The following is a 20,534-nucleotide window of genomic DNA, read 5'->3' as shown; positions in this document are numbered from 1 at the left end:
GATATCCATTTGATGTTTGAATTTGAAATTCAAATTCAAATTTGGTTTAAATTCAATCATACAACTTAACTTTTAATTCAATCATGTAACTTAGCATTGTGATGCAATATCTCTTCCCTCTTCTCAAAACCCTAATCTAGTTAAGTAAGAACAAGTTCATCGCACTCCCGAAACCCTAACCATGTAGGATGTCGAGAGAGAAACCTGCCCCCCTTCGATGCAGTTTTGTTTTAAAAGCGCGAAATTTCCCCGGAATTTACAATGCAATGCACATCCCTTTCTAAAATCTACCCCTCGATCGTCTCTAAACCTGGGACATTACACTCTGGCCAAGTTGATACTTGTGACTCCAAGAGGGAGTATTTATGCTCGATAGTGGGTTCATGCCTCCATTGAATCTGGGACAGTGACAAAAAGTTCTAAGGTTGTGGATGTGCTGTTGCCACTAGGGATAAAACATCAATGCTTTGTCTAAGGATATTTGTGTTGATTACATTACGCACCATACTTAATGCAATTGTCTATTGTTTGCAACTTAATACTGGAAGGGGTGCGGATGCTAACCCGAAGGTGGACTTTTTAGGCATAGATGCATGCTGGATAGCGGTCTATGTAATTTGTCGTAATGCCCTAAGTAAATCTCATATTACTCATCATGATATGTATGTGCATTGTTATGCCCTCTCTATTTGTCAATTGCCCAACTGTAATTTGTTCACCCAACATGCTATTTCTTATTGGAGAGACACCACTAGTGAACTGTGGACCACGGTCCATTCTTTAACATCCCAATACAATCTACTACAATCATTGTTCTCTACTGTTCTTCGCAAACAAACATCATTTTCCACACCATACATTTAATCCTTTGTTTACAGCAAGCCGGTGAGATTGACAACCTCACTGTTACGTTGGGGCAAAGTATTTTGATTGTGTTGTGCAGGTTCCACGTTGGCGTCGGAATCCCTGGTGTTGCACCGCACTACACTCCGTCACCAACAACCTTCACGTGGCCCTTGACTCCTACTGGTTCGATAACCTTGGTTTCTTACTGAGGGAAAACTTGCTGCTGTATGCATCACACCTTCCTCTTGGGGTTCCCAACGGACGTGTGCTTCACGCGTTATCAAGCTCTTTTTCTAGCGCCGTTGTCGGGGAGATCAAGACACGCTGCAAGGGGAGTCTCCCACATCCAATCTCTTTACTTTGTTTTTGTCTTGCTTTACTTTATTTTATTTACTGCTTTGTTTGCTTTCTCTATATCAAAAATACAAAAAAAATAGTTACTTGCATTACTTTATTTACTATCTTGTTTGCGTTCTTCATACTAAAAACACAAAAAAATTAGTTACTTGCATTTACTTTATCTAGTTTGCTTTATTTACTATTGCTAAAATGAGTAATCCTGAAGTTGAAGTTCGTTCGTTTAAGCAACAAGGGGGAGAATGTTTTCAAGATGCTTGGTATAGGTGTTGTGGGTATACTTCATGGGTGTACCATCGACAGTGCCTAGATCCGGCAAGCCCGGGTGGCCCATAGACGGTGGTGAGGGATGTGGCCCATCGGGCGGCCCAGTTGCTGTTGATCATGAAGGAAGAAGTCCGGCCCAGGATCAGTAAGCCGGATCCGTACCGACATTAGGAGTAACCCGGATCCACGGAGGCCCATGAGGAACCCGGATCCAGGACGACGTATATGGAAGGCGGATCCGTGACGTGCACGGCAAGATATTGTACCGTAGCTAGGCTGTCTGTAATTCGGCTAGGACTCTCCATGTAAACCCTAGATCCGTGCGCCTTTATAAGCCGGATCCCGGGAGCCCTAGAGGCACAACCACAACTCATTGTAACAACACGAAAGCGCCCAGATAATTCCAGACAAGCAGCAGTAGGCCCTGCCATCGTGCAGGTGTTCCGAAGCTGGGTAACTCGCGTACCACCGTCCCGTGTGCACTCCGCCCTATGGCCCCTACTTCTTCTCCCCCTCGTGAGGATCCCTCCTCCGAGGTACCGTCGATTAGGCAACGACAGTTGGCGCCCACCGTGGGGCCTGTGGCGTCTGGAGGCCGGAACCGGGAGGGTTCCGCCATGGGAAGCTACGACGACACCATCGCTGTGGGGCGCGTCCTTTACGCCGGGAATCTGCCGATCGTCCCTCCGGATGAGTGCTGGATTCCGGCTAGGACAAACCCCGTCAAGCTCTCCATCGTCCCAATTGGCGGCATTCACATCTTCATCGGGGAAACCGTCGATTCCGACGGAAACCCACTGGTAAGTAACGCAGACGCGACCGCCGCAGAGCTGGACGCTGTCGCGAAAATCCGATCTGAGATGCAGGAGCTTCCCAAGGAAGATTCCGCCTTGGATCTGGAAACTTCAAAGCCCACCCAATCCGCCCCTAAGCAGGAAACAAAGGTGGAAGACCAATGCAGATCCGCCTGGGTCTCCCAGGTGTTAGAAAAGCAGAGGTGCCACTTCGTACACTTCTTGGCCCATACCGCCGGAACCGCCCCTCAAGAAGACGGAGCTGGTCCTGAGCAGGTAGAGGCACCGGAAAACGGCGCAGATCCGGATCAGGCTCAGCCTGTTGGAGAAAGCGAAGCTCCGGTTGAAGAGTCGATTTTGGGCAATCTGAGCCCAATTTCCGGAGATACCCCCTCCATGGAATCTGATGACTTCGTTCGCAAGCTAGGGGAGTACGGTTTCGGCGATCAGCCTGAAGTCGACTCCGCCCAGCCTAAGCAGGTTCTCGCAACGGTAGCAGCGCTGGGACAAACTGGATCTGGAGACCAAGCCAGCCAATCTGACCCCCAACCATCCCAACAAGGATCTCCAATGTCTCGGGTGCGACCCCAAAGGGATTCTTCCTCGGAGGAAATCCTGTCAGCAGAGGAGGTGGCCGCGCGAGCAGTTCTTAACACACCTATAACCCCGGGCGACGCCGCAGATCTGGAGGCTCTAGAGACCACCAGAAAGGAAATGCTGGCCACAGCCAAGAAGCTCGCCGATACCGAAGCTGCGTTAAAGGTAGGGAGGGCAGATCATGCAGCACAGGCGGAAAACTTCGACGAGACAGGACCGCGAGATTGCTGCCACACTCGAGCAGGTCAAGAGCATGAGGGCTGAGTGGGAGGTAAAGATGATCTATGCGCAGGCGGAGGCCGATCGAATTGTTAGAGAAGCAATTCCGCCTCGCAGGATACCCTTCAACACGCCCGCAGATCACCAGCCGCTGGAAACCCCAAAGGACAACATGCAGAAAGCTGCGGAACTGTTGAAGAAGAGGGACGAAGAAGTTGATATCAACTATCTCCGCACACTTGTCGCTTCAGCAATGCAGCAGCAGAGCAAGGCGGATACTTCCCGCAGGCTGGAATCCAATCCGGATAACTGTGTATCTACCGCGCAGAAGGACGCCCGCGCTGATCGGCACCCCGACGATGAATCACACACCGGATCCTCGGAGCGCAGGAGAAGGACCAGGGAACACCCAAATCCGATACCCGTTCCGTCAAAGACGCCTCCGTCAGATCCAAGAAAGGGAAAGGATGCGATGTACTCCGGACGAGACAAATACCGCAACCCCTCTCCTCCGCCCAACGGTTACCCGCGACCCCCTCGCCGCCGTAGTCCAGCCGGAAACACCAGGCCCCCAGGGCATGGTGGGATTATTATCCGCGACAATGTGCTGCCAAGAAACAGAAACAGGGAGCGCTCGCCGGAACCTCGCCGGAACTAGAACAACGTTCATGAGCCCGAGCCTAGGAGGAATCGGGATGAGGACCGCGGTCCAGAACCTCGCCGGAACCGCGATCCAGAACCTCGTCGGAGCCGCGACACAGAACCTCATCGGAGCCGCGACCCAGAGCCTCACCGGAGCCATGACCCGGAGCCTCGCCGGAACGACCAGGGCAGCCAGCGCCAAGGCGAAGGCAGCCACAGGAGCCGGAGCCAGCACCAGGAAGGCCGAGGAGACTCAGATGGCGGAAGCAAGAAGTCAGACCGCCCAGCTCGCAGGTCTCCCTCACCACCACCTAGCGGTGGCGGCGGAGGTGGAGGCGGAGGCAATGGCCGGAGATCTCGCTCTCGCTCAAAGTCTCCTCGCCACGGCTCGCGCGACGCGCGGGACCGCCTTAACGAGTACAGAACCGACTACATTGGTCCGAAGTGCTTTGGCAGGATGATTCGAGAGGAACCAAAGCCAAGGATGAACCTCAAGCTACCCGGAAATCTGAAGCATTATGATGGCACCGAAAGGCCGGATACCTGGATTGAGGATTACTATAACGCTGTAACCTTCGCCGGAGGAACCCCTAACATCGCCTGCCGCATGCTTCAGTTGTACCTTGTAGGTCCAGCCCGGATCTGGCTCAGCGACCTCGAGAAGAACTCCATCTTTTGCTGGTTCGACCTGAAGAACGCTTTTGAGAAACACTTCAGGGGCACCTACAAGAGACCTGCCACAACAAGCGACCTGCAGGCTTGCATCCAGAAGAAGGGCGAAACATCGAGGAATTTCCTCACCCGATGGTTGGCATGCAGAAACGAGTGCGAGAACGTCGACAACCGCACAGCAATGCATGCCTTCATTGGGGGCTTGCAGCGAGGAGGATTGCTGCGACACAAGCTAACTTGCTTGGTCAATGCAAATAAACTGACGTTGGACGACATGATCACCATCGCCAGCGATCACACTGCCGCCGATGACGACGCAGGCGGTGATCTCGCAGCTACAGCAATCCCCCTGCATCAACAAAAGAAGAACCGTGACAACGGTGGCAGCAGCAGCCATAAGCGCAAAAACCCTGATGACCAGAAGAATGGTGGATCCGAGATGGTCGCCATGGCGTTTCAACGCGGAGGTCCAGGAGGCGGAAGAGGACGCGGACGTGGAGGTGGAGCCGGCAGGGGTCAGCAGCATACCTCCGAGGTCACTGCTGCCGGATCCCGCGCTCCGCAAACCTACGAGGAGTACAGAGACATGCCCTGCCTGGCCCACCTGGACCCGGTTACAGGGAAGTCCACTCACACCAACCGCAACTGCAAGTGGGTCAATGACCTAAAGAACGACCCGGAGGCAGGATACAAGCGCGCCCGGAAGCACCGCCCACGCGGAAAAGGTGGCAAGGGCAAGAACAAAGACAAAGAGGATGACAGTTCCGAGGCAATGGATGAGGATGATAACTCGCCGGATCCCAAAGCAGGATCCGCAGGAAAATCCAACCCATTCGACAAAAAGAGCGTGGGGGCTTACCACACTTTCCTCGGAACCCCAACAGTACGCGCCTCCAAGTCAGCTACCCGGATCCTGAACGCCATAGTTCCGGCTGTGCCGCAGTACGTCAGGTGGTCGGAAATCCCGTGCACATTTGATCGGAAGGATCACCCCGCAATTGTGCCAAAGGAATGCTACGCCTTGGTTGTAAGTCCCCGCATAGATGGGTATGACTTCTCCAAGTGCCTCATGGATGGCGGAGCCAGCTTGAACATCATGTAACTGGAGACTCTAGAGCGGATGAACCTCACCAAGGAACAGCTCAAACACAGCACCACTGAGTTTCATGGTGTGGTTCCGGGTAAGAAGGCGAACTCCCTCGGCAGCATCACACTTCCCGTGGCTTTTGGGGATGTCCATAATTTCCGCGAAGAGAAGATCACGTTTGAAGTTGTGCCCTTCAAGAGCTCCTACCACGTCATCTTCGGCAGGCCCACCTACCACAAGTTCCACGCAAGAGCGTGCTACATCTACAACAAGCTCAAGATTCCGGGTCCTAAAGGTATGATTACCGTATCCGGAGACTACAAAAAGGCTCATGAGTGCGAGTTAGGCGAAGCCGCCTTCGCAGAGTCTGTGATATCCGGAGAAGAGCTGAAAGGCTACAGAGCCGCGGTGGATCCGACTGAGATGCAGACCACCAAGAAGCAGATCTCCGAGCAGAAAACCTCCTTCAAACCCGCGATAGAAACCAAGAAGCATGACCTCATCCCAGGTGACTCTTCCAAGCAGGTTTCAGTCGGAGCCAACATGGACCCCAAATAGGAAAGCGCGCTCGTCGAGTTCCTCCGCGCTAACATGGATATCTTCGCATGGCAACCTTCTGACATGTCCGGAGTACCTAGGGAACTCGCCGAGCACTACCTCAACATAAATCCGGGGGCCAAACCAGTGAAGCAAGCTATGCGACGCTTTGGAGATAAGAAGCGCCGCGCCATAGGAATGGAACTAGCAAAGTTACTAGAAGCAGGTTTTGTAATAGAAGTTATCCACACCGATTGGGTCGCGAATCCCGTCCTTGTACCCAAAAAGAACACTGAAATACTAAGAATGTGCATCGATTACTCTGGCTTGAACAAACATTGCCCGAAGGATCCGTTCCCCTTGCCGCGCATTGACCAAGTCATTGATTCGACGGCGGGGGCGGAACTTCTGTGTTTTCTTGATGCGTATTCCGGGTATCATCAGATCCGGATGAAGGAATCCGACCAAAAGGCGACTTCATTCATAACCCCGTTTGGTACTTACTGCTATGTTACTATGCCTTTTGGTTTGAAAAATGCAGGTGCTACTTACCAACGTACGATGCAGCGGTGCCTGAAGGACCAAATTGGCCGGAACGTGCACGCTTACATCGACGACATCGCGGTCATGACCCGGAAAGGATCCGACTTGATCAGCGACCTCACAGAAACCTTCGACAACCTCCGCAGGTACAAGATGATGTTGAATCCGCTGAAGTGCGTCTTTGGCGTGCCAGCCGGAAAACTCCTTGGCTTCATAGTCTCTCACAGAGGCATTGAGGTTAACCCGGAAAAGATCAAGGCAATCCTGTGCATCAAAAGGCCAACTTGTCTCAAAGATGTGCAACGACTAACTGGTTGTGTTGCAGCAATCAGTAGGTTTGTTAGCCGTCTTGGCGAGAAGGCACTACCTCTGTACAAACTGCTGAAGAAAACAGACAAATTTGTCTGGGACAACGCAGCTGACACAGCTCTTCGAGGGTTGAAGGAAATCCTCACCTCCCCGCCTATCTTGGCAGCCCCAACAGAGTCAGAGCCTATGCTCCTTTACCTGGCAGCTACCAACAAAGTCATCAGCCTCGTCATCATGGTGGAGCGAAAGGAAGAAGGTCATGAATATGACGTCCAAAGACCTGTCTACTACATCAGCGAGGTGCTGACGGAGTCAAAACAAAGGTACCCTCACTTTCAGAAGCTAGCCTATGGAGTGTTCCTGGGCAGCCGGAAGTTGAGGCACTATTTCCAAGAGCACCCAGTAACAGTTGTGAGCAAGGCTCCGCTGTCAACAATTCTCAACAACGCTGACGCAACAGGACTTACGGCTAAATGGGGCATTGAACTATCCGCCTTCGACATCGCTTACAAGCCCAGGACTGCGGTTAAATCCCAAGTCTTGGCAAATTTCGTCGCAGATTGGACAGAAGCTCCGGATGCAAGTCTGGAGCCGGAACCAGAAACATGGGTCATGCACTTCGACGGATCCAAGCAGCATCAAGGCTCAGGAGCCGGAGTCACCCTGAAGTCCCCTACCGGAGAAGAACTGCAGTATGTTCTGCAGATCCACTTCGAAGCTACTAACAACATGGCGGAATATGAGGCTCTACTACACGGTCTGCGCATCGCTAAGGAAATTGGGATCAAGCACATCATATGCTGTGGAGATTCCGACCTGGTGGCACAACAAGTAGCCGGAACCTGGAACGCCAGAAATTCCGTCATGGCGGCCTACAGAGACGAAGTTGACGAGATCGCCAAGTGCTTCCTCGGATACGAAGTCAAGTACATCAGGAGAGACGATAACACAGCGGCAGACATGCTATCCAAGCTCGGATCCGGCAGGAAACAAATTCCGCCTGGCATTTTCCTGGAGCATCTCCGGATACCCTCAGTTAAGGGCGCTAACCCGGAAAACCCAGAGGTGGCAGTGTCTCCGGCTAGGAAAGTGATGGCTATCATTCCGGCTTGGACACAGCCTTTCCTGGACTACCTCATCGATCAGAAGTTGCCAGAGGACGAGGTCCTCGCACGACAGATCGTCAGACGAGCAAGAACCTACACAATAGTTGATGGACAGCTCTACAAACGAAGTGCAGCAGGGGTATTTCTCAAATGCGTCTCCAATCAAGATGGCATTGAAATCCTCAGGGAGATCCACGCAGGGGATTGCGGGCATCATGCCACTCCCAGATCACTCGTTGCAAAAGCTTTTCGGTTAGGTTTCTATTGGCTCACAGCTAAAGAAGACGCTGATAAAATAGTCAAGACCTGCCGAGGTTGTCAGTATTACGCTACTCAACCAAACGCTCCAGCCCAAGAGCTGAAGACCATACCTATCACCTGGCCATTTGCGGTCTGGGGGCTCGATATGGTTGGTAAGTTAAAGAGATCATCTCCTGGCGGTTTTGAATACCTCCTGGTCGCTACTGACAAGTTCAGCAAATGGATCGAGGCTAAGCCAGTGAGAAAAGCCGATGGTGCTACGGCACTAAAATTCGTCTGCAGCCTCGTGATGAGATTCGGCATCCCACACAGCATAATCACAGATAACGGCACAAACTTCGCTCAAGGAGAGTTAAGGGATTACTGTGACACAATGGGAATTCGACTGGACCTTGCATCTGTAGCTCATCCACAATCTAACGGTCAGGTTGAAAGGGCTAACGGTCTAATATTGTCAGGAATTAAACCACGCCTTGAAGGACCGCTGCGACGAGCAGCTGGAGCTTGGGCTGGTGAGTTGGAAGCTGTTTTGTGGAGTTTACGAACTACCCCTAACAGATCAACAGGGTTTACCCCTTTTTTCCTGGTATACGGATCCGAAGCCGTGCTTCCCTCCGACATCATCCACGATTCACCGCGAGTTTCCGCCTACAATGAAGAAACAGCTGACGAGGCCAGACAGCTATCTGTGGACCTGATCGAGGAAGCTCGGAACTTAGCAGACCAGCGATCCGCCATCTACCAGCAAAAGCTCCAACGTTATCACAGTCGTCGAGTTCGGAAACGCTCCTTCATGGCAGGAGACCTGGTCCTCCGCCTTCGACAGGTGAAAGACCATAAGATGCAATCTCCATGGGAAGGACCCTTCGTCGTTAGCAAAGTGCTTCATAACGGGTCGTACTACCTTGTTGATTTCCGCGAGCTGAGGGACAGACCTGCTAACTGGCACCGGAAACGCAAGCGTGAGGATCCGGATGATATCTACGACGAGACAGAACGTCCTTGGAACATTGCACAGCTACGTCCTTTCTACACCTAGCATATATTTTCCAAGTTCTAAACTCTGTAATAGTTATACATGATCAATGAAATAAAGCTTATGGTTCACTCTTCGAGTCTTTTACCTCCTTTACTTGTTCATTTTAGATCGTGTATGTTTTTTCCGACTAAAACCGCAGAGCTGGATATTTCCGCCTAGGCGTGTATGAAAGTTGTGATTTCCAAAATCGTCCTTTAGGACGTAAGCCTAAGTTTTCTGATTAAGTTGTTATCTGTTGCGAACTTGTGGATTCCTAGTAGCGATTTCCGGCACCTATGCCTGGGGGCTTGTTTCCGCGGTTATTGACGGATTGCCATTGGGCTTCGTCGCCGCTGGCGAGCGTTTCCGGCTAAGGTCTTCCGGCTCGTGGAAGGTCAAGCAAGTAAGCCGGAAAACAATGAAGTCAGCACTTGCTTTCCGACATAAAACGAAACATGCACATAATATTACCGGATAGCAGGATAAGTGTTTCCGCCCCATGCATAATCGTTTTGTTCCTAGCTACTTAAGAATTTAAAGTCTTATTACAAACCCTCGCTGGGGCCAAAATGATGCAACTTGTTTCATTGTTTAAAACAGGAACTCTACTCGGAGTCCTCCTCTTCAGATTGCTGGTAGCTGGAGCCGTCGTCGCTGTCACCAGATCCGGCTTCAGAGTCATCTCCAGAGTTTCCTCCGGAATGCTCGCTGCTGGACCCGGATCCTTCCCCATAATACTCTGGCTCGCCTGCCTCCTCCTCTGCATCGGAAAATCCTTCGGGCAGATTGTGCTTGTTATACCAGAACGAGTGATCCACTCGCCTGACAAACAATTGCTCATAGCCTTCGGTTTCCGCGAGGAGGGCACCCATGTCGGAACTCTCGGGGGCTCCGCGTGCAACGTTTGCCAGGTTGAGCGAGGGGAAGTGAGCCTTGCAGGTGGCCAGGACTAAGGAGGCGGCTCCGCGTGCTGAAGACTTCTGCCAGTCCTTGATGAAATCCGGCACCTGTCGCATAAGCTTGGTCATCGTATCGATGACTGTGGTTCTGGCCTTCTTCAGCGACAGAGCCGTGGCGATTCCGCGACAGGCTTCAAATAACGCGTCAATTGAAATCCGCGCTTCATCGTATGCCTCCGTCCTCGTCAGGTTTGAATCTTTTGTCCACTCAAAGCCAAGGCTTGCTGTGAAAGAAAGAGGTTCAGTTCCGTCAGAGAGAAAACATACAAGGGGTCGGAGCAACGACGCGGAAAAATGCTTACGGAAGATAAGTTTGTCAATGGCTTCCGCCTCCGCTTCCAGAGCTTTGTTCTTGGCAATTGTGGAGATCACGCGGCCCTGGCTTTTCTCCAGTTTATCAATCAGCTCCGCCTGCTCGCGGGCTTGCTTCTCGGAGAGTTCTTTCCTCGCCTCAGTCTCCTTGCTTGCGGATTCTTGCATGAAGGTTCTGAGGGACTCGTTCTCCGCCTCAAGCACCTTGACCTTGGCGGATAGTTCATCAAGCGAGGAGTGCTTGGCGGTTTCTTCTGAAAGCAGTTGCACATATTATGCACCCTGAACAATTATGTCAGCATAAAAAGTGGAGACCCGGATCTCGTACCTTGAAGGCGGGTCTCAAGCAGCTGGATAGCCTTTTGGCTATTTTCCGCATGCTGGCGCAGCCCCTCGATTTCCGTGATCTGCTCCAGCACGTGCACGCGCAGATCTTCGTGCAGTTTCCGCGTGGTCTGTGAAGCAGTAAAGAGATAGTCGGATATTAAAGTCTCGGGAGCTAGTGAAGAATCCGCCTAAAGGTACATTTTGGGAAAGCATCGGCTAATACATTTCACACGGAACTATATCACCCAATGCTTGGGGGCTAGTATTACCTGCCGCACTTCCTTGTGCTTGGCGAAAAATTCCTTCAGGCCGTCCTCCAGTTCCGCGAGCTCTCGCATCTCCTCGTCCAGCTTTCCCCATACCTTGTTCAGCATCGCGGAAACTTCCGCGTGACGTTGTGCGAGGGTAAGTTTTTGGAGGGACGGAGTTGGTTGGAGGCTGACTCGGGTCGCGTTGGTAACTTGGAGGAGCTTAACCTTTTGCTCTTGCTCTTCTCCAGTAGGCCCCGCGAAAGCGGAACTTGGCTGATCTGGCGGTGGAATGGGTGAGGAGGTCCCCTGGGTGGAGTCGCCATGGTGGGCAGGATCTTCAGGAAGGTCATCAAGGTCGATGACGTCTTTCGGATCCGGCTTGCTGGCAGATGAAGCCTTGGGCGGAACTTCCACCTCAGGAGTGATAGGAAAAGAAGCCGGAGATGGTTTGGCCTTCTTCTTGGGGACCCTTGGGGCCTTGGGAGGCTGGCTTCCGGAACTTCAGAAATGACATAAAAGCATAAGTACGAGTTTGAGCGTTAAACCAGAACTTGGGTCTCGGAAGTAGACGCTTACCCGGAAGGCTTGAAGAAATGCTGGATGGCAGGCTGCCCCTTGTTGCTGGTATTAATCAGCGAGAGGCGCTTCTTTTCCGCCTCAGCTTTCCGGGTAGCCGCAATGCTGAGCGTCTCGCGAGGGCGTTTCGCATAAGGGCTGGAAGGGGCTGGCTTCTTCCTCTTCGCAGGACGTGGAGCTTCAGGAGCTTCCGCCTCTGATGCGGCTTCCGGATCCGCGTTGCCGGTGGATGGGACTCGGAGGAGAGTTCCGAGTTCGCTTTCCTCAAGCGCCTCGAGCTAAATGCAAAGTTAACACTTAGACAAAAATTGTTTGAAGAAAAACAATAAACCAAAGTCAAGACGACATACCGCGGTTCCGGATCCCTCCGTGTGGATGTCTTTGTTGCATACGTGAACGTGGAGTTCACGTGGGATTTTGATGAGGACCCGGATCCTCTTGTCGATGGCGTCGGCGGAGAGATTGTCTTTGGTGGTGCGCATTGGATCGTCGCGCCCTGTGTATTCAAACATCAGGCGGTCCCTGTGTTGCAGCGGCTGGATCCGCTTCGTGAACCAGGAAAGGGTTAAATCCTTCCCCGTCAGCCCCTCCTCCGTGAGCTTGCAGATCCGCCTGACAGCGCGGGTCAGCTGAGGCGAGTCGGAGAAGTGGGGGCAGTGCGTCCATGACGGAAGCTCGGTGGCGGGGTAGTTCTTGAAAGGCGGCAGCTTCCTGTCGCTCGCGGGGTCGGAGACGTCCATCAAGTAGAAGAAACCCCCGGACCAGTACCTCGCGGATTCGTGACGGTCGGTGGGGGGGTAGACGCGGCCCGGGCGGATTATGAAGGTGACGGAACCGCAAGTCGCCAACTCGGAAGTCTGGCGGATCTTCTCCTTCTTGACAGAAAAATAGTATTGGAAGAGGGGAAGCTCTGGAGTTACCCGGAGGTGGCCTTCGCAGAGAGCGACGTGGTTGCTAATGGCGAGCACGCTATTCGGAGATATGTTGTGGGGTTGGAGTCCATACGTCTTCAGAATCTCCCGAAAGAAGTCCGAAGGCGGAAATGAGAATCCGCGCTCCACCAGTGCCTTCGTCAGCACCATCTCGTCGTCCCTTGGAGCTGGAGCTGGTTCATTTGGAACTGACCTCCAGCTTCCGGGTTGCAGGAAGCCCTCCGCCTCGAGGTTCTTCAATTCCATCTCGGTGGTGGTGCAGGGCCACCACTTTCCCTTAGCTTCGGAGTCGCGCTTCCGAGCTTTTGATTTCTTGGCAGCCTCTTCCGCCTGCTGCTCCGTCTGACCCGCCCCGGAGGTTTTCTCCGGGTGAGCAGAGGTCCCCTCAGCCTCCTTGCCGGAATCCTTTGAAGGATCCAGCCTGACTGGAGCGAAGGGAGGAGGGGCGGAGGAGATTGGCGTCGCCATGATTGGTTCCGAGCTCGGAGGTGGAGTCGTTGAAGACATCTGAAGAAAAAGAGTTTGGCGGAAACTTTCCTTAGTCGGATCCCACATCGTCTTCCCCAGGTTCACCCCTACCAACTACGGCGCGAAGATGAAGCTCAGAGACTTACCGTAATGGCGTGAGCGGTGGTCGGAGTTGCCGGCGGCGAGTTTTCCGCGCGGTGGCTCGTCGGAGTTAAGAACACGAAGAACACTGCGGTGGTGGGTTCGCTCCGGCGATGCTCCGGCGATTACTCCGGCAGGTTCCGGCACGGCGGAGGAAGGGCTCACGGGCGGCGCTCGGCAGAAAGGTGAGAAGGGGGTGAATGAGGGTAAGGGGTCTCGACGGCTGATATTTATAGGCTGAGGGGATAAGATTCGTGCTCCGCATCCTGTGGTCGGAACGCAAGCGTCGCGCCGTTGGATGCGTGACACGTGTCCCAAACCCTAACGGTAAAAATGGCTAAAGATAAGTTACCGCGCAAATCGCGCGAAAATGGCGCCAGAATTGGCGGAACCGTTTGAGTCTTTTAAGATTCCGGGTAATTGCGTGAGGATAATTTGGCTCTCGTTCGCGAGCAGGGAGTAACCCGGAAATGTTCTTTGGAACGTCGATGGATGAAGTCCCGCAGGATGAGAGCATTTTCCGACCGTAAGTTGGAAAAAGAAGAAAATGCAAAGTTAGAGCTCTTCAAGTTTCTCCGCGTTACCAACGATGCCGGAAACCTAAGGTACGAGCATGGCGGAAACTGCAGGTGAAACTCGGAGAACTCTGGGGGCTACTGTTGTGGGTATACTACATGGGTGTACCATCGACAGTGCCTAGATCCGGCAAGCCCGGGTGGCCCATAGACGGTGGTGAGGCATGTGGCCCATCGGGCGGCCCAGTTGCTGTTGATCATGAAGGAAGAAGTCCGGCCCAGGATCAGTAAGCCGGATCCGTACCGACATTAGGAGTAACCCGGATCCACGGAGGCCCATGAGGAACCCGGATCCAGGACGACGTATATGGAAGGCGGATCCGTGACGTGCACGGCAAGATATTGTACCGTAGCTAGGCTGTCTGTAATTCGGCTAGGACTCTCCATGTAAACCCTAGATCCGTGCGCCTTTATAAGCCGGATCCCGGGAGCCCTAGAGGCACAACCACAACTCATTGTAACAACGCGAAAGCGCCCAGATAATTCCAGACAAGCAGCAGTAGGCCCTGCCATCGTGCAGGTGTTCCGAAGCTGGGTAACTCGCGTACCACCGTCCCGTGTGCACTCCGCCCTATGGCCCCTACTTCTTCTCCCCCTCGTGAGGATCCCTCCTTCGAGGTACCGTCGATTAGGCAACGACAATAGGATTAGTGATGCTCATCATAGGTGCACTAAGAAACACTCCACTATTATCCTACTTAGGAACTTCTATGTTGGTATCTATAGCTGGAATAGGTATGTTCTTGATACTCTTGTAGGAGGTAATTTCCTAGGCACTCCTGCTTTAGAAGCTAGTTGCATTATTGAGAGTCTAGTTGGAATACCACCTGTTAATGAAGCTAAAATTGAAATTTCTCTTGAAGATGTCATGAAAAAGTTGGAGGCCATAGAGAAAAATCTTCCGAGTGTTGAGACTAAATTGGGAATATTACTTGATAACACTGATAAACTTGATAAATCTCTAAGTAGAATTAATGAGAAAATTTCCGTCTTAGAAACTTGTGCTACTCATGATAATCAAACCCATAGGATTAGTGAACTTGAAGAAGCTATGGGAACCTTGGGTTCAACTTTCTCTTCTCTTAAATTTAAGGAGAAAGCTTATGTGGGTAAGGAGCAAAAGTTCATGTATGTCTCTAAGGTGCCTAAGCCAAAAAACTATTATAGGCCTAAAATTGACAAAGCCCTTAGTACACTATGGATGATGGAGCATCTAATATACCTATTATGACAAGTTGTGAAAATAATGATGTTGATGCTTCATCTCTTGATAATACTTGATTCACACTTTCTGCGCCTAGCTGAAAGGCGTTAAAGAAAAGCGCTTATGGGAGACAACCCATTATTTTACTTCTGCACTTTTGTTTTATATTTTAGTCTTGGAAGTTATTACTACTGTAGCAACCTCTCCTTATCTTTATTTTATTGCATTGTTGTGCCAAGTAAAGTCTTTGATAGTAAGGTTGATCCTAGAATTGGATTACTGCGCAGAAACAGATTTCTTGCTGTCACGAAATTGAGTAGCCCCCTCTGTAGGTAACTCAGAAAAATCTGCCAATTTACGTGAATGATCCTCAGATATGTAAGCAACTTTCATTAAATTTCAGCTTTTTCATCTGAGCAAGTTAAGTGCCCCTAAAAAAATTCGTCTTTACGGACTGTTCTGTTTTGACAGATTCTGCCTTTTATTTCGCATTGCATGTTTTGCTATGTTGGATGGATTTCTTTGTTCCATTAACTTTCAGTAGCTTTGTGCAATGTCCAGAAGTGTTAAGAATGATTATTTCACCTCTGAATATGTGAATTTTTGATTATGCACTAACCCTCTAATGAGTTTGTTTTGAGTTTGGTGTGGAGGAAGTTTTCAAGGATCAAGAGAGGAGGATGATACAATATGATCAAGAAGAGTGAAAAGTCTAAGCTTGGGGATGCCCCCGTGGTTCATCCCTGCATATTTCAAGAAGACTCAAGCATCTAAGCTTGGGGATGCCCAAGGCATCCCCTTCTTCATCGACAACTTATTAGTTCACCTCTAGTGAAACTATATTTTTATTCCGTCACATCTTATGTGCTTTGCTTGGAGCGTCTGTATGTTTTTTTTGTCTTTGAATAAAATCGGATCCTAGCATTCTTTGTGTGGGAGAAAGACACGCTTCACTCGTTCATATGAACACTGGTGTTCTTAGCTTTACTTTAAATGTTCATGGCGAAGGTTGAAACTCTTTCGTTCATTGTTATTTGGTTGGAAACATAAAATGATTCATGTGGTAATTGGTATATTATCTTGAATAATTTGATACTTGGCAATTGTTTTGCTCAAATAGATCATGTTTAAGCTCTTGCATCATGTACTTTGCACCCATTAATGAAGAACTACCATAGAGCTTGTTGAAATTTGGTTTGCATGATTGGTCTCTCTAAAGTCTAGATATTTTCTGGTGAAGTGTTTGAACAACAAGGAAGACAGTGTAGATTCTTATAATGCTTGCAATATGTTCTTATGTAAGTTTTGTTGTACCGGTTCATATTTGTGTTTTCTTCAAACAACCTTGCTAGCCAAAGCCTTGTACTGAGAAGGAATTCTTCCCGTGCATCCAAAACCTTGAGCCAAAACCTATGCCATTTGTGTCCACCATACCTACCTACTATGTGGTATTTCTCTGCCATTCCAAAGTAAATTACTTGAGTGCTACCTTTAAAATTTTATTCTTTGTCTTTGCAATATATAGCTCATGGGAAAATAGCTTAAAAACTATTGTGATGAAGAATATGTAGCTTATGTATCTTATTTCTTATAAGTTGATTGTTGAGCGGTAACCATGTTTCTGGGGATGCCATCAACTATTACACCTTTGTTGAATATCATGTGAGTTGCTATGCATGTTCGTCTTGTCTGAAGTAAGGGTGATTTATCATGATCAAATGGTTTGAGTATGCATATTGTTAGAGAAGAGCATTGGGCCGCTAACTAAAGCCATGTATCATGGTGGAAGTTTCAGTTTGGACATTAATCCTCAATCTCTTATGAGAATATTATCTGTTTTTGAATTAAAGAGGAGTCCATTATATGTTTTCTATGTTGTCCCGGTATGGATGTCCTTAGTTGAGGTCTATCAAAAACGAGAAATCAAATACGATCTATCTCCTTGGACCTTTGTACAGGCGGCATAGAGGTACCCCTTTGTGGCACTTGGTTGAAACATATGTAATGCAATGATAATCCATGGAAATCCAAGCTAATTAGGACAAGGTGCGAGCACTATTGGTATTCTATGCATGAGGCTAGCAACTTATAGGATGTTGATACGCGTACAGCACGCGTCCGTTGGGAACCCCAAGAGGAAGGTGTGACGCGTACAGCAGCAAGTTTTCCCTCAGTAAGAAACCAAGGTTTATCGAACCAGTAGGAGCCAAGAAGCACGTTGAAGGTTGATGGTGGCGGAGTGTAGTGCGGCGCAACACCAGGGATTCCGGCCCCAACGTGGAACCTGCACAACACAACCAAAGTACTTTGCCCCAACGTAATAGTGAGGTTGTCAATCTCACCGGCTTGCTGTAACAAAGGATTAGATGTATAGTGTGGATGATGATGTTTGCAAAGAACAGTAAGAACGAGTATTGCAGTAGATTGTATTCGATGTAAAGAATGGACCGGGGTCCACAGTTCACTAGTGGTGTCTCTCCAATAAAAAATAGCATGTTGGGTGAACAAATTACAGTTGGGCAATTGACAAATAAAGATGGCATGACAATGCACATACATATTATGATGAGTAGTGTGAAATTCAATTGGGCATTACGACAAAGTACATAGACCGCTATCCAGCATGCATCTATGCCTAAAAAGTCCACCTTCGGGTTAGCGTCCGCACCCCTTCCAGTATTAAGTTGCAAACAACAGACAATTGCATTAAGTATGGTGCGTAATGTAATCAACACAAATATCCTTAGACATAGCATTGATGTTTTATCCCTAGTGGCAACAGCACATCCACAACCTTAGGGGTTGCTGTCACTCCCCCAGATTTAATGGAGACATGAATCAACTATCGAGCATAAATACTCCCTCTTGGAGTCACAAGTATCAACTTGGCCAGAGCCTCTACTAGCAACGGAGAGCATGCAAGATCATAAACAACACATATATGATAGATTGATAATCAACATAACATAGTATTCCATATTCATCGGATCTGAACAAATGCAACATGTAGCATTACAAATAGATGATCTTGATCATGTTAGGCAGCTCACAAGATTCGACAATGATAGCACATGAGGAGAAGACAACCATCTAGCTACTGCTATGGACCCATAGTCCAGCGGTGAACTACTCACACATCACTCCGGAGGCGATCATGGCGATGAAGAGTCCTTCAGGGGATGATTCCCCTCTCCGGCAGGGTGCCGGAGGCGATCTCCTGAATCCCCCGAGATGGGATTGGCGGCGGCGGCGTCTCTGGAAGGTTTTCCGTGTCGTGGCTCTTGGTACTGGGGTTTCTTCGACGAAGGCTTTAAGTAGGCGGAAGGGTAGGTCAGGGGGCGTCACGAGGGGCCCACACGCCAGGGCCGCGTGGCCCCACCCTTGGTCGCGCCGCCCTATTGTGGCGGCGCCTCGTCGCCCCACTTTGTTTCCCTTTCGGTCTTATGGAAGCTTCGTGGAAAAATAGGACCCTGGGCGTTGATTTCGTCCAATTCCGAGAATATTTCCTTACTAGGATTTCTGAAACCAAAAACAGCAGAAAACAGCAACTGGCTCTTCGGCATCTCGTTAATAGGTTAGTGCCGGAAAATGCATAAATATGATATAAAGTGTGTATAAAACATGTGAGTATCATCAATAAAGTAGCATGGAACATAAGAAATTATAGATACGTTTGAGACGTATCAGATGTCTTATGCATAACACATATGAATTATTACTACCGTTGACAAAATTGTTTCTATGTTTTCAAAATAAAAGCTCTAGCACAAAAATAGCAATCCATGCTTCCCTCTGCGAAGGGCCTTTCTTTTACTTTATGTTGAGTCAGTTTACTTACTTCTTTCTATCTTCGAAGCAAACACTTGTGTCAATTGTGTGCATTAATTCCTACATACTTGCTTATTTGCATTCATCATATTACTTTGTGTTGACAATCATCCATGAGATATACATCCATGAGATATACATGTTAAAGTTGAAAGCAACTGCTGAAACTTATATCTTCCTTTGTGTTGCTTCAAAACTTTCTACTAAGAATTTATTGCTTTATGAGTTAACTCCTATGCAAGTCTTATTGATGCTTGTCTTGAAAGTACTATTCATGAAAAGTCTTTGCTATATGATTCAGTTGTTTAGTCATTGTCTTTACCATTGCTTCGAATCACTTCATTCATCTCATATGCTTTACAATCGTATTGATAAGATTATGATAGCATGTCACTTCAAAAATTATCCTTGTTATCGTTTACCTACTCGAGGGCGAGTAGGAACTAAGCTTGGGGATGCTTGATACGTCTCAAACGTATCTATAATTTCTTATGTTCCATGCTAGTTTTATGACAATACTCACATGTTTTATATACACTTTATATCATTTATACGCATTTTCCGGCACTAACCTATTAACGAGATGCCGAAGCGCCAGTTCCTGTTTTATGCTGTTTTTGGTTTCAGAAATCCTGCACAGGAAATATTCTCGGAATTGGATGAAACAAAAGCACAGGGTCTTATTTTTTCACGGAGCTTCCAGAAGACCGAAGGAGATACGAAGTGGGGCCACGAGGCGCCAACACCATAGGGCGGCGCAGTGGGGCCCCTGGCCGCCGGCCTATGGGGTGGGGCCCTCATGCCTCCCCCGACTCTGCCCTTCCGCCTACTTATACTCTCCGTCGCGAAAACCCTATTACCGAGTGACATAGGCATCCCCAATGGGTCTGCCGAAGAAGGTACCCGCCAATATTGTAGGCGACGTTGTGGGAGCCATTACGGCGGAGGCAAAAGATACATTTCCACAGAGCCCAATTAGGTTGGACCCCGAGGAAACACTCACACAATGTGATAAAGATGGAGACGTGGAGGATGGAATTGGGCGTCAACTGATGTTGTTGAAGCCCATAGACAAACAAAAGACCCCGAAGAAACTCGTGGATTGGGGGAGAAATACCTCGGATGAGGTGGTCAACGAAACTGACCCGATATTCGATTGGAGGCTTGGGGTAGCTTTCCTCCTTGGGGAAGCGGAGCGAGCTTTCCTTCTTGTTGAAAACCATCTTCTTCAGCAGATTGATATCTTGGGCAGAGATTTTGGATCTCTCCCACTCCGCGCTTCCCAGATCCGCCATCGCCATTCTTGACTCTGGAGTGCTATGTCTTCTCAAACGGATGCGAGGCGGCATCAATGAACTTGGCGGCGAAGGGTGTGAGTGTGGTTGCGAGCTTAAGGCAGTAAGATCAATGGAGGATTTGGTAGTGGAGAAGGAGAGGTGCGGCGCATGCGAAAAGGCTGAAGGAGGAAGATGATACCTTTATATAGGGGTGCGGTGAATCGACGCGCCGTTGGATTGAGAAATTACGGGACAGATGGTGTACACGTGGACAAGGGGTAAAAAGTAATTTCATACAGGCGCGAAAGCACAGGAGCTACAGTACGTGCGCCAGGAAAAGCGGAGGACGTGTGTCCCCCACTTGCACGACGTGTCAATACGGTGTGTAAGTTGGGCCCGCAAGGCAGCAAGAGAGAACTTCTCGCGTTT

This window comes from Lolium perenne, chromosome 3 (assembly GCF_019359855.2).
Source record: "Lolium perenne isolate Kyuss_39 chromosome 3, Kyuss_2.0, whole genome shotgun sequence".
Lineage (NCBI taxonomy): Eukaryota > Viridiplantae > Streptophyta > Magnoliopsida > Poales > Poaceae > Lolium > Lolium perenne.
This window is presented reverse-complemented; position numbering follows the sequence as displayed.